Source organism: Helianthus annuus, chromosome 4, assembly GCF_002127325.2.
Source record: "Helianthus annuus cultivar XRQ/B chromosome 4, HanXRQr2.0-SUNRISE, whole genome shotgun sequence".
Lineage (NCBI taxonomy): Eukaryota > Viridiplantae > Streptophyta > Magnoliopsida > Asterales > Asteraceae > Helianthus > Helianthus annuus.
Window position 1 is genome coordinate 140,208,540 of NC_035436.2, and position 14,253 is coordinate 140,222,792.

Below are 14,253 nucleotides of genomic sequence, written 5' to 3' on the forward strand. Positions count from 1 at the left end.
TGTGGTTGTATATTTTATTCGGTTTTGTGATTATTATTTTTTGGCCACTGAGATGGTTCAAAGTTGTAATAGATTAGTTTATGGTTTTGGCCCGTCTTGTGGTTCAAAGTTGTAATAGATAGGCTTTTTGTCTTTGTTGTATTTACTTGTTAAATATTGTTGATACGAAGACCCGAAGCAAGCCCGAAGCAAAACCAAATGCCAAGAGGAGTCTTGGAGTTAGTGGGAGTTGCTCAAGACAACAAGATGCACTCAAGTCCATCCTTGTGGTTGTTTGTGTGTTGTGACCCCGTGACCCGTTTGATCTTGCTATTAGGATCGAGCAAGATCGAACAATTTTGGCCATATGGATTTACATATTTATCTTGCTATTGTGGTTGCTTTTATCTTATAAATTGTTATAACGTAACCAACCTAAATACCAACATGATTTTAAAGAGTTTTAAAATATTAAAACAATCACATTAAAACAAGTTCTAAATTGTTTTTATAACTTGTTAAAGTTTTGTTATAAAATAAAGGATGTTTTTGAAACAAATAATAACCAATTAAGTTTTGCAAATTAAACTAGTTTTTATTTTCCAGAACTATTAACTTAATAGTTTTCTATTAACTTAAAATTGGTTATTGCAAGTCGCGACAAAGTTAGTTTTATAGGTTATCTAAAACTAATTGTCCCGAGAGGTGAAAGGGTCCTTTTTGGTTATGTCGCAAATTTAATATCTAAATTAAAACCGACTATAACGACCCTATTTGGTAAAAATTAAAATCAATAGTCTATGCCATCCTACTACTAGTAACACTTGGGGCATAATGCGAACCATTAGTGTTGGAGCCACAGCACAACACTTGGTGTCTAGTTTATCCTTCCAAGGTGCAAGGGCTTCGTCGACACATCCGACCCTTCCACATGTGACCGTTTTAGGACGACTATTACTTTTCTTCTCGTGTTACGTGCCCCAACTGTCTCGAGAACAAAAGTGGCATAGATGAGGCCAAACGTATCAATGCAAGGACAACATGTTATCCTCGCAGCCTCATAAATCTCGGGAGTTGTGCTTTTCTCACAATTGACAATCGATGTCAGTCCGCTTGAACCTCTTGCTAATGTTGCGTGCCCCAGCTGCCTTTGGAAAGAGCTTCTAACCGGATTCTCGTTCCTTATCGTCTCACCTCACGAAATAAAGAGATATACATCGAAAATACTTATTAAAATCACCTTGCTTATATAACAGATGTCTAATAAAACAACTCCTTCATATTCAAGTCGATACTTGAAAAGGAAAGGAAATAAAAATTTGAATAACACCAATCTTCTCGAATGGCAATGCAATCTGAGAATAGTTCTCAAGATGGAGGAAAAGCTGTATATCTTAGATGGCCCAGTCCCTACCGAGCCTGAAAGTAATTCTACTACTGCTCGCAAGGCACTGGAGTAACATAACGAGGATGCCGTTGAGGTAGCCTGCCTTATGAAAGCCACCATGTCTCTTGAACTTCATAAGAACATGGAAGATAAGGATGCTTATGACATGATCCAAGCAACTGAAAGGCATGTTACAGAAACAAGCCCGACAGGAGCGATATGACACCATGAAACAGCTCATAAGCTGTAAAATGCTGGAAGGATCATGTATCAGTACTCATGTGCTAAAGACAGAAGGATAAATTGACCAAATGAACAAAACCAACCAGGTTCTAATGGTCAAGTCTGGTGGTGTTATGAAGCTCAATAACAAGAAAAAGGAAACATAAGAGCAAAGGCAAGAGAAAAGTTGTTGCTGCCAGAAATGCCACTAACAACAAGCATGTTGTAAAACCACACCCTCCTAGGAGCGTCAGTGCTTTGAATGCAACCAAATGGGCACTGAAAAGGAAACTGCCCACAGTATCTAGCCAAGCTGAATATGAACAAGACCAATAACATTGGCACTTCTTCTGATATTCTCATTTATGTTATCGAACTTTTCACTGTTTGAAGCAACACATGGGTATTTGATACCGGATGTGGTTACCACATCTTTAATGTCTTGCAAGAGCCTGAAAAATGAAAGAAACTGAAACAAGGCCACCTGGAAACTCATAGTTGGTAATAGAAAGAGAGTTCCAGTTCTTCTTGAAACTGGAACATTTTTGTTTTTCATGTTCCCCTGGCCTTGTAGTTACTTTAAATAACTGCTTATATGCATCTGGTTTGACCAGAAACATTATTTCAGTTTCTTCATTGTTTGAACAAGGATTCAATTCAACTACGTTTTTAATGTTTTTTTCTATTTTAGCCTACTTGAATGATGTCTTTTATTTTGAGGCTAAACCTCGAAATGGTATTTATGATATTGATGTTCAAACAAGTAATAACATATATCATCTTTCTAAGCGTAACAAAGCCGGTATGAATGAAACGCATTTAAGGCGTTGCTGACTTGGCCACATAAGTAAGGCATGCATAAGATGGCTCCAGTCCGAGGGGATTCTTGAATCTACTAGACAGGATTCCTTTGATGATTGCGAATCTTGCTTAAGCTGGAAAACTCACAAAGCACCCCTTCACCGATGTTGGTGAACGGATCAATGGTCTTCTAGAACTCATTCACATGATGTATATGGTCCTTTCAGAACCATGTCTAGAAACCATGAATAAAAAACAGCTTGATAGAAAGATAAAAGTACTTCGATCAGATCGAGGTGGTGAATACCTCAGCTTTGAATTTCTAAATCATCTGAAAGAGTATGGAATAGTTTCACAACCCTCTCCACCTGGCACACCCTAACTTAATGGCGTGAGTGAAAGGTGAAATCGAACTCTACTTGATATGGTTCGATTAATGATGTATAGAACTAACTTGCCTCACTCCTTTTGGATCATGCTCTTATGACCGCTACCCGCATTGTCAATTTGACTCCGACTATAAGGTAAACAAAACCGCCATATGAGATATGGCATGTGTCACACCCTGGCTTTGCGGAAGCGTGGTTAATTTTGGTGTGACTTCTTAATACCATAGCTTAACCATAACAAGCTATATGAAATAAAAACCATGCAAGATCATCCATAGGATTAAGTTTTAAAACAAACGTAACACAACATTGTTTTACGGCGTTGACTCATGCAATGGAAACTACAACCTGATAACATAAAAACATTGTTCAGAAGACACAAACATCAACATGAAATAAACACAGTTTAAGAACTGTGACTCGTCCAGGAAAAAGTCACATCCCTTAAACTTGGATGACCTCGTAACTCTTAAGCAGCGGGAAAACGTAACATACCGCGCCAGATCTTTAGTTCCCTGAAATACATGTAAGTTGAAAAAAATCAACAATAATGTTGAGCGAGTTCATGTGTAAGTGAGTAAGTAAAACCTTTGTATGTATAAAATCCTGGTATGTAGCAAATAAGGAAAAAGAGATCACCAATGGTTTGCAAGGCCATTGATATGTGTGAAGTGTAAGTAGGAAGACTCAAACCTAGCGGATTTATGCGTTGGGCACAAAGTCACCCCAAGGTCCGTTATGCTGGGCCTGGGGCTGGGCTCGCTACACCCAGATAGATCTACCGCTCCTGTCCCTCGGTCCTACCCTGAGGATTAATGGCCTCAAGTTTCCGCCTACCCACTCACATGATCTAAGTAGTAACCCTCCTTACGCTAACCATATCATGTATAAAGTACTCATAAATATAGTAACATGTATTTCACCCCCGCAGTTTAGAAAACTGAAAACAGTTAAGAGAAAAGGGGGACATGAACTCACAGTGGTGCGTCTCTAATAAGAAGATCTCCTGATCAAACCGCTGAGCGACGACCTACACGTACTAAATCTATTAGACGGACGGCCGTGCTTTAAGGTTTAAGTTTTTGGGAAATAGTTAGACAACTATTTCTTAATTACACTTTGTAATTATTTGGTAAATAGACTCCTTCCCAAGGATGGGGGATTTAATACATGTGCGTTCGTAAAATTCGAAATATATTATTAAGTCTCACTTAAAATATATTTTATTTCTAACTCCAAAATATAAATATTTTTCCCAAAAATATTATATTTTAATACATATGATTTTCCCAAAATAATACATTGACAAAATACGCGTTCATAAATATTTTCTTAAAATGCGTAAGTTACGTTTTAAAGGTCGGGTGGTAATAATTATACCGTTGTAACTTAAATATTTATCGTAAAGGCGTTCGTATTATTTTGGAACCGTTAACATTTGGTAATATTAGGGGGGGATATTCCACGGTCCTCCCAACCGCCAAGCTGATCCCACCTTGCAGACCGCCACCCAGCAAGCCTGAGTCTGGGGGTAAATCCGCTACCGTAAGGGCACTGGGGGTAAAAATAATATTTACGTAGTTCACAAAATAATCATAAAAATCTCACAAGTGTTGCTATGAAAAATATATATATACTAAATATATATTTTAGCAAGTTTTATTTTGTGAAAATCCCACCTCCGATATTTAGAAATTTTGTAATAAAGATCGTGGCGAAATTTATATTTTTGAAAACAAGTTAAAAATGTATTTCTAACACTTGTGATGAAAATATTTCCAAGTGTTAGGTTTTCGGAAAAATTTCGCCAGAGTTTCCCCTATAACTGGAGGTGGCCACGCTTTCAAGCGTATCATTTTCTTTTATAATTCAAATCAACAATTTTCTCATTCACAATAACAATTTCCAAACCATCAAACTAGTCAATATATATGTAAATCGCAAAAATTACATGAACTTGTGGTTTGTCCAAAATATGTAGTAATTTCCATTACTTTCAGAGGATCTTTGCAATAATCTACTTGGTTTCTTGTGAATCTCGTTTTTAAAGAAAATATATTTTCACATCTTCTTGTAAAATTTGACAAAAATAGTTCTTTGTCGAAACTTAGTGTTACACAAGTGTTTACACACTTGTGTGTTTAAAAAATTACTCTTGTTCATGAAAGATCCGGTTTTAAAATATGTTTTCTTTGACGCTTGGTTCTTTGAAAATACCACTTGTAGATCCGTAGATCTACTAGTTTTGAACACTATTTCATAAGTAAAATCGTTTTTACACAAGTTCATGCTTCGTAAGTGGTAGTGTTCATCATTTAACCGCTTTTTACACTTAAGCATACTCTATGTCATGATCCATGAACATCACTAATCCGGGTTAGATGATGATCCGTGCTACCACAACATAGATCGGCACTAATTAATTACGCAAAACAAGTCTTACAAGATTTACACAACTCTTATGCTTTTAACCAACACATTTAACATTTATGTAAACTTTTAGTATGCATTCTTGTAAGTTCATGACTTTTAACCGACAAAGTTTGTTTTAACCACTTTAAAATAGATCAAGTGTGTGTTTGAAGTCACTTACTACTAGCTCGAGGCTAGGGAAGAAACTAGTCGAAAAACGCGTGGATAAAAACAATGGGGTGAGGTTCTTCACGATCCGAATGCACCAAGCTTCCTTGTATGAGATCCTTGACACTTGTAGACACTTGGAAATGCAAGATCAAAATCGAAAAGTGGAGGTGTGGATGTGGGTGTGTTCGGCCGAGAGCTCCAAGGAGAGGGGGAGAGAGAGTGATGATGTGTAAAGTGGTGAAGGTTATGTTGGTTTAAGCTTGTTACTTATAGGCAAATTCATATGTTAATTACCAATGGATCATATGTCTAAATGATATGGGACAAGAGTGATTATTATAATCAACAAAGTACAAAGGGTGGGTCACATTGTGACCGAACACGGTTGGGGGGGGGGGGGTTATCCGGTTAGAATTCAACTAACAGTTGGCCATTTAGTTAAGTTAGGTTGGAGGTTAACTCGGTTACTAGCGTGTTATGCATTATAGCGGGTGTTAGGGTATTCAGGGACCCTAACTGGCTCAGAAAAAGAAGAACAATGTAAATGGCAATATTTTTATGTTCCGGGTAAAGTTCGGTTGGATAGTGATCCGTTAAAGTGCTTAACAAAGCTTTAAAGTGTCATTATTACTATTTTTAGTGACACAACTTATTCCCGACACTTTGGAAAGTGTCTAGTAATATTTTTCTCATGTTTTGGCACTTTATTAGTTAGCTAGATGCTGAATTTTTAATTAAAGTGCTGAATTTTGTACTTAGAGTACGTTTTAGGCACATCCGGTCACTGTAACTTATACCTAGTGACGCAGTTCTACAACCCTCTTATCCCTAGACTCTCTACTAGTGTAGTAAACTATATCGGGCTCATACAGGCCTTAGAGGCAGTGCCTGCCTGATGCTGGCTATATCAGCATGTTTAATAGGTTATCCGTTCATAGTGCTACTGTGCTTTTGGTGCATCAAGGTTGTCACTAAAGTTCTTGTATGTAAATAATAGAGTGACAGCAAATAAAGTATGATGCAAGCATGTACATGTATCAGTATTCAAGTAGCAGTTTATCCATAATTTCCATCAAGCACAGTAATTAAGCAGTAATTAATTATTATTTTAGTTGTACGGATACCTGTTTTAGTGAGGGTTATCATATTCTCCCCCCGTTAGAAAAATTTCATCCTGAAATTTTAAGTTCTGCTTCTAGAAACAGGGTTCTTGGGAAATAAGTGGGGGTATTTCTCTTTCATCCGGTCCTCATGCTCCCAGGTGTATTCAGGACCATGTCTGGCATTCCAACGAACCTTGACGAGCTTGACACTGCTCCGGCGGGTTTTGTTCATTTTCCAATCTGTAACCTCAACAGGTTCTTCAACAAAATGGAGCGTGTCGTCAACGTGGATCTCGTCGGTGGGAATGACAATGGTATCTTGCGTTGGACTCTTCTTCAAATTTGATACATGAAATGTATCGTGAACACCATTCAGTTCGGCAGGTAAGTCCAACTTGTACGCTACTAACCCAATTCTTTCCAAAATTCTGAATGGACCAATATACCGCGGATTCAACTTTCCACGCTTCCCGAAGCGTGCCACACCCTTCCAGGGTGATACTTTCAACAAAACCATATCACCTACCTCAAACTCCAGAGGTTTCCTTCTTCGGTCCGCATAACATTTCTGACGATCACGAGCCGCCTTGATGCGATCTCGGATCTGTGCGATTTTGTCTGTGGTTTCCTGGACCATATCAGGACCAACCAATTGTCTATCACCTGCGTCAGACCAACAAAGCGGTGATCTGCACTTGCGGCCATATAGAGCTTCAAATGGCGCGGCACCAATACTGGTGTGGTAGCTGTTGTTGTATGAAAATTCGACCAATGGCAAATGCTTATCCCAGCTACCGCCCAAATCCATAACACATGCTCTCAGCATATCTTCCAAAGTCTGAATAGTCCGTTCGCTTTGACCGTCGGTCTGTGGGTGAAATGCAGTGCTCAGATTCAATTGTGAGCCAAAAGCTTCTTGGAAGGATTGCCAAATCCTTGATACGAACCTTCCGTCTCTATCAGAGATGATCGAGAGAGGTACTCCATGGCGCGTAACGATTTCTCTCATGTAAATTTCAGCCAACTTGCTCGTATTATCATTCTCTCTGATAGGTAAGAAGTGCGCTGATTTCGTTAATCGGTCCACTATTACCCAAATAGTGTCATGACCTCTTGGCGTTCTTGGCAACTTTGTAATAAAATCCATGGAGATTTGTTCCTATTTCCACTTGGGAATCTCAGGTTGTTGCAGAAGTCCCGAAGGCTTCTGGTATTCAGCCTTAACCTTAGCACACGTTAAACACTTGCTCACATAAACAGCAACATCGCCTTTCATCCTAGGCCACCAATAATAATCTTTAAGATCTTGGTACATCTTATCCGCTCCTGGATGGATAGAGTACCGTGATTTGTGAGCTTCATCAAAAATAACTTTCCTCAAACCACCAAACAGAGGAACCCGAATCCTTTTCTCAAAACATAACGTTCCTTCTTCGTTTGGCACCAATTGCTTCTCCATCCCACGGAGATATTCTTCTTCAAGGTTTCTTTCCTTAAGAGCTTCTTTCTGCGCGGCATGAATGCGCAAGGAAAGATCGGTTTGGATAATCATCTCCAAAGCCCTAACCCTTATGGGCTTGATCCTTTCTTTTCGACTTAGGGCGTCGGCGACCACATTCGCCTTCCCTGGATGATACTTTATCTCGCAGTCGTAATCGTTCAACAACTCAACCCAACGTCTTTGTCTCATATTCAACTCCTTCTGGTTGAATATGTGTTGTAGGCTCTTGTGATCTGTGAAGATCGTACATTTCGTACCATATAGGTAGTGTCTCCAGATCTTTAAAGCAAATACCACTGCGCCGAGTTCCAAGTCATGTGTGGTATAGTTCTTTTCGTGCACTTTCAGTTGGCGTGACGCGTAAGCAATAACCTTTTGGCGTTGCATCAACACGCAACCCAATCCTTGACGTGAGGCGTCACAGTATACTACGAAATCGTCAGTACCTTCCGGTAGAGCTAAGATTGGCGCATTGCAGATCTTATCTTTCAATATCTGGAACGCTTCTTCCTGTTTGATTCCCCAATCAAACTTCTTATCTTTCTGCGTGAGGAGCGTCAATGGTTAGGCGATCTTTGAAAAATCCTTAATGAACCTTCGATAGTAGCCAGCCAAACCCCAGAATTGTCGAATTTCGGTTGGCGTCTTTGGCGTCTCCCAGTTCTTGATCGCTTCGATCTTGGTGGGATCCACATGGATTCCATCTCCATTTACCACATGTCCAAGAAATTGGACTTCACGTAGCCAAAACTCGCACTTCGAGAATTTGGCGTACAGCTGCTCCTTCCTCTTAACAAACAGGACCGGAGCTCCCCAAGGCGAGAAGCTTGGTCGGATAAATCCTTTGTCTAACAACTCTTGAAGTTGTGTCGACAATTCCTGCATCTCAGATGGGGCAAGTCGATAAGGTGCCTTAGCCACAGGCGCGGCGCCTGGAACTAAGTCGATGTGAAACTCCACTTGCTTCTGAGGCGGCAATCCAGGCAAGTCCTCTGGGAAGACTTTTGGATATTCCCTCACGACAGGGATGTCTTCGATCTTTGGTTCTGCAGCTTTCTTATCCACAATGTGTGCCAGGAAGGCAGCACATCCCTTCTGTAAAGACTTTCGCGCTTCCAGGCAGCTGATAATTCTTAACGGCGTATCACGCTTCTCTCCATGAACCACAATCGTTTCACCATCTTCGGTTGGGATACGAACGACCTTTTCGTGACAAACTATCTCAGCCTTGTTGCCTGATAACCAATCCATTCCTACCACCATGTTGAAGCTTCCCAACTGGACTGGTACTAGATCCAGAGCAAACTCACGCTCTCCCAATTCGATTACACAACCTCTGACAACTTCATTGGCTTCTACTAACTTCCCATTAGCCATTTCGATTGAGTAGGGAATATCTAACTTACTAGCGACTAACCCAAGCATATTCTTAAACTCTAACGATACGAAGCTATAATCGGCACCAGTATCAAATAAAACGGATGCATAACGTTGGTTTACAGGGAACGTACCAGTAACGACATTGGGATCCTGGCGCGCTTCCCTTGCTTCGATATTGAAAACTCTTCCACGGGCTTGGTTCAATTCTAGGCAGTTTCTCTTATAGTGCCCAATATCACCACAGTTAAAGCATCCAGGTCTTTGCCCGTTTCCACCACCATTCCCAGCTTGATTATTCCTTTGGTTACGATTCACAGTGCCCGCTTGATTCACATTGTTGCCTCGATTCCCATTACCTCCATTGTTTCCTTGTGGGCGATTTCCATTTCCACCCCGGTTATTGTTTCTGTTTCCAAATCCTCCTTGGCCTCCCTGGCCAACAGTGGCCTAACAAGAATCCTTCGAGTGGCCAGGTTTCCCACACGCTTCACATACTTTCAAACCACACCGGCCAGAATGGTGACGCTGGCAGGTGTTGCACTTGGGCTGGGTGCCCATATATCCCTTTCCTTTCTTTCCACTACCAGCTGTAACCTGAGCTGGCGCGCTTGGCTCTCCTTTCTTAACAACCCCACTAGTACCTTGCTTGAAGTTCGAGAACTTCCGTTTGTTACCTCCGGATGAATCGACGTGAGTCTCCTTCTTCTTAGTCTCGACATCATCGAACTTGTTTAGGCGGATAGCCTCCTCAGTGAGAGCCACGCTCAGATCAATTGCCTCAGTGATTGTCGCAGGCTTGGATGAGGTCACCATGCTTATGATTTGAGGAGCTAATCCCCAAATGAAGCGCTCAATCCGCTTGAATTCTGGAGTGACCATAGAAGGTACCACATGTGATAAGTCGTGAAACCTCTGAACATATTCTGCGATCTTCGGACCTTCCATCTTCAAATGCCAAAACTCAGTTTCCAACCTTTGGATTTCAGCGCGAGAGCAATACTTTTTACGCATAAGCTCTTTCAGTTCGGTCTTGCGTAGGCTGCGGCTTCTCCAAGAGTCTGCACTTGCAAATTCCACCAGGACAGGGCTCCATCCAAGAATAGCCCAGAAATGTAGGTGACCTGCTGGTCTGGTGCACACTTGCTCATGCGGAGAACAGATTCCGTCTTCTCGGCCCAATGAACAAAAGCGACAGCACCTCCGGTGCCATCAAAGTTGACAGGCTTGCAGTCTAGAAACTGCTTGTAGGTGCACCCTACACATACGTTACAACATGAATGGCATTAGCATCTTTGCTAGAGATATCCAATTGTATCATGGTATGTCTCAATGACTTAGTATTACCATGAGGTGGATTGTTGTTGCCAGTATTGCCAGAATTACTTCCACTAGTCCCTCCTAAAGAGGCGGCGTACTGTGCGATGGCAGCAGCGATGACTTGCTGAAGCTCTGCCTCATTGGTAGGCATCGGCGTTTGACGTCTCGGCGGCATCTTCTAAAAGATGTGTTCACGTGGGTCAGGCCATAGTAAAGCGTACATATATAATGATAGTAATAGTACATAACATCTCATGTTACAAACACACCAATCACATAACATCCCATGTTACAATCATATCAATCACACAACATCCCATGTTATAAATATATCCATCACACAACATCCCATGTCATAAAACATAAATAATCAATCAAAACAATCACATATGATGAGAATATTGCGATTGCATTGCTATAAATCGAGACCGCATGGTAAAGTGTACAAGTACATAATAGTGTCATACATCATCATCGACTAAGGGCTACATCACCCCAGTCCAAAAGAATATCAAATCAGTGTCAATACATCCCATATACATGATCAACAAAAGTCAGAATCAGAATGCAGTCTCCCAAAAAGTAGCTGTGTAGTCAGAGCAATCGCCGTCGTCTCACCAATGTCCACCCATGCTGTACTAAAGATGCCCTATACTGATGGCGGTGGAGGAGGGGGAAAATGGGAATAAAACAAACGTCGCAAATGGAGCCAGTCCTCCTCCATGGCTCTCTGGGAACGCAACCAGGACGCCATCTGCTGCTCCAGTGCCAAAAGGCGTGCAGCAGAGTCCTGTGGTAACGGTCGAGAGGGTTGCGAAGAAGCAGGGTGGGTCTGACCCTGACACTGGCACGGCGGTGGCTGGGCTCTCTCAAGCTTCTGTATACGCCGTGTGAGTGCCTCCTGCTGGACAACAAACGACATAAGAACGTCCTCAATAGAATACCCCATATGGAAAGGATGGTAGGGGTCGGATGGCGGCATAATAGGCGGTGACGTCCAGAGAAATGGCTCACTGGCTGGATCGAAAGGTGGCACAGAGAATGGAGGAACAGGGGGAATAGCAGTAGAAAACTGTGGTACCACTGGGATATATGCCGGCACATGTCCAAAGGGATGAGCCGAGGAACCCTCTCCAGGTCGAGCTGGAGGTGTGAACTGAGGGAACGAAAAAGAGGAATCAATGTGACGTGCATCGGTGGTATGAGGGGGAACAGGTGGGAGCTCATCATCAGCGTCAATCCACCCATTCTGGGTGTGCGCATACCGGGAATCAATATGGGTCGCGAATAGTGCATGCTCGGGCTCCAGGGGAACAGGATCAGGTAGGGGAGCAACAATAGGGTCAACAGGTGCATCAGCGATGAAAGGGGCATCAGCCTGATCAGCAGCAACAACATGATCGCCCTCCAGAAGTGGAGCATCGACAGGGTGATCATCAATGGGTAGATCAGCAATCACAGGGTCAACAACGGGCATACCAGCATGAATAGGATCATGCTCAAACACAGGGTCAAGAGCGGCTACCGGCTCGGGGGCCATGGCAGGCTCGGGGTCATCAAACGCCATCTCAAAATCTGCGTGGTCAGCAAATGCAGGTCAGCAAGGTCAACTGGGTCAACCGGGTCCTCCATAGGCTGATCCAGGGGTATAAACTCTATGTCCTGATCTGGGTCGAACCCAGGGGGAAAGACAGGATCGGAATCCTCCTCAATATCGTGATCGAAAGCGTAGCTCGGGGCAGGGGCAACAGAGGATGCCCTATCAGGATCTGAACCGTGAGAAAAGTGTTGCGCATCCTGAGTGTGTGATGGTGCAGAGGCCACAGACTCGAAAGAGTCTGGGACCGGTGAGTGAGCAGGTGACTCCTCAGCGGGAGCATCTGCGAGCAACAAAAGATCACCAGCAGCTAGAAGGGCCTCGCCCTGAACATCATCCTCTAAGGGCTCGTCATCAAACAGATCGACGTCGTCATCAGCGTCGGCGTCGAGGAGTATATCAAGAGCAGGGTATGAAGCAAGTGGTATCGGGGCAGGGATCTCTACGAGCGGTAGGTCCCCAGCAAAAGGGCCATCAGCGGGCTCGTCGACAGCGTCGGGTAACGCAAAGGGCTGGAAGTCATCCTCATCTGTGCTGGTAACATCTGATGTGTGGACCTCATGCTCCGAGACTCTAGGTCGTCTGATACAATGGGCATAGGGCCCGTGGTGTCCGAATCACCAGTGCCTGACGAGTCCATGGTGTCTGTAACACAAACACAAATATACACAAATAATCAATCATACAATCAGATAAACACATTAGTCACCAATTAAATAATCACATAGTTCTCCTAGTCCCACTAGCCTCCCAGCCTCCCAGATTGATCTTCCTAGTCCCACTAGCCTCCCAGCCTCCCAGACTGCTCTTCCTAGTCCCACTAGCCTCCCAGCCTCCCAGACTGCTCTTCCTAGTCCCACTAGCCAATTCTCTCAGCTTCTCAGACTGACTCCCTAGTCCCACTAGACAACTACCTCGGCCTCTCAGACCGAGCCTCGGCCTCCCAGACCGAGCCTCAGCCTCCCAGACTGAGCCTAAAATTAATGAATAAAATGTGCTCAACATTTGTTTGTAAAAACGTTTTGGATTTAGACTTAAGTGCTATGCAGTGTAAAAATGTTTTCGTGAGAGCCCTAGTGATCATAGTCTAGACTTGAGAAGGAATCCTAGTTCGCTATGATCAGAGCTCTGATACCAAGCTGTCACACCCTGGCTTTGCGGAAGCGTGGTTAATTTTGGTGTGACTTCTTAATACCATAGCTTAACCATAACAAGCTATATGAAATAAAAACCATGCAAGATCATCCATAGGATTAAGTTTTAAAACAAACGTAACACAACATTGTTTTACGGCGTTGACTCATGCAATGGAAACTACAACCTGATAACATAAAAACATTTTTCACAAGACACAAACATCAACATGAAATAAACACAGTTTAAGAACTGTGACTGGTCCAGGAAAAGGTCACATCCCTTAAACTTGGATGACCTCGTAACTCTTAAGCAGCGGGAAAACGTAACAAATAAGGAAAAAGAGATCACCAATGGTTTGCAAGGCCATTGATATATGTGAAGTGCAAGTAGGAAGACTCAAACCTAGCGGATTTATACGTTGGGCACAAAGTCACCCTGAGGTCTGTTATGCTGGGCCTGGGGCTGGGCTCGCTACACCCAGATAGATCTACCGCTCCTGTCCCTCGGTCCTACCATAAGGATTAATGGCCTCAAGTTTCCGCCTACCCACTCACATGATCTAAGTAGTAACCCTCCTTACGCTAACCATACCATGTATAAAGTACTCATAAATATAGTAACATGTATTTCACCCCCGCAGTTTAGAAAACTGAAAACAGTTAAGAGAAAAGGGGGACATGAACTCACAGTGGTGCGTCTCTAATAAGAAGATCTCCTAATCAAACCGCTGAGCGACGACCTACACGTACTAAATCTATTAGACGGGCGGCCGTGCTTTATGGTTTAAGTTTTTGGGAAATAGTTAGACAACTATTTCGTAATTACACTTTGTAATTATTTGGTAAATAGACTCCTTC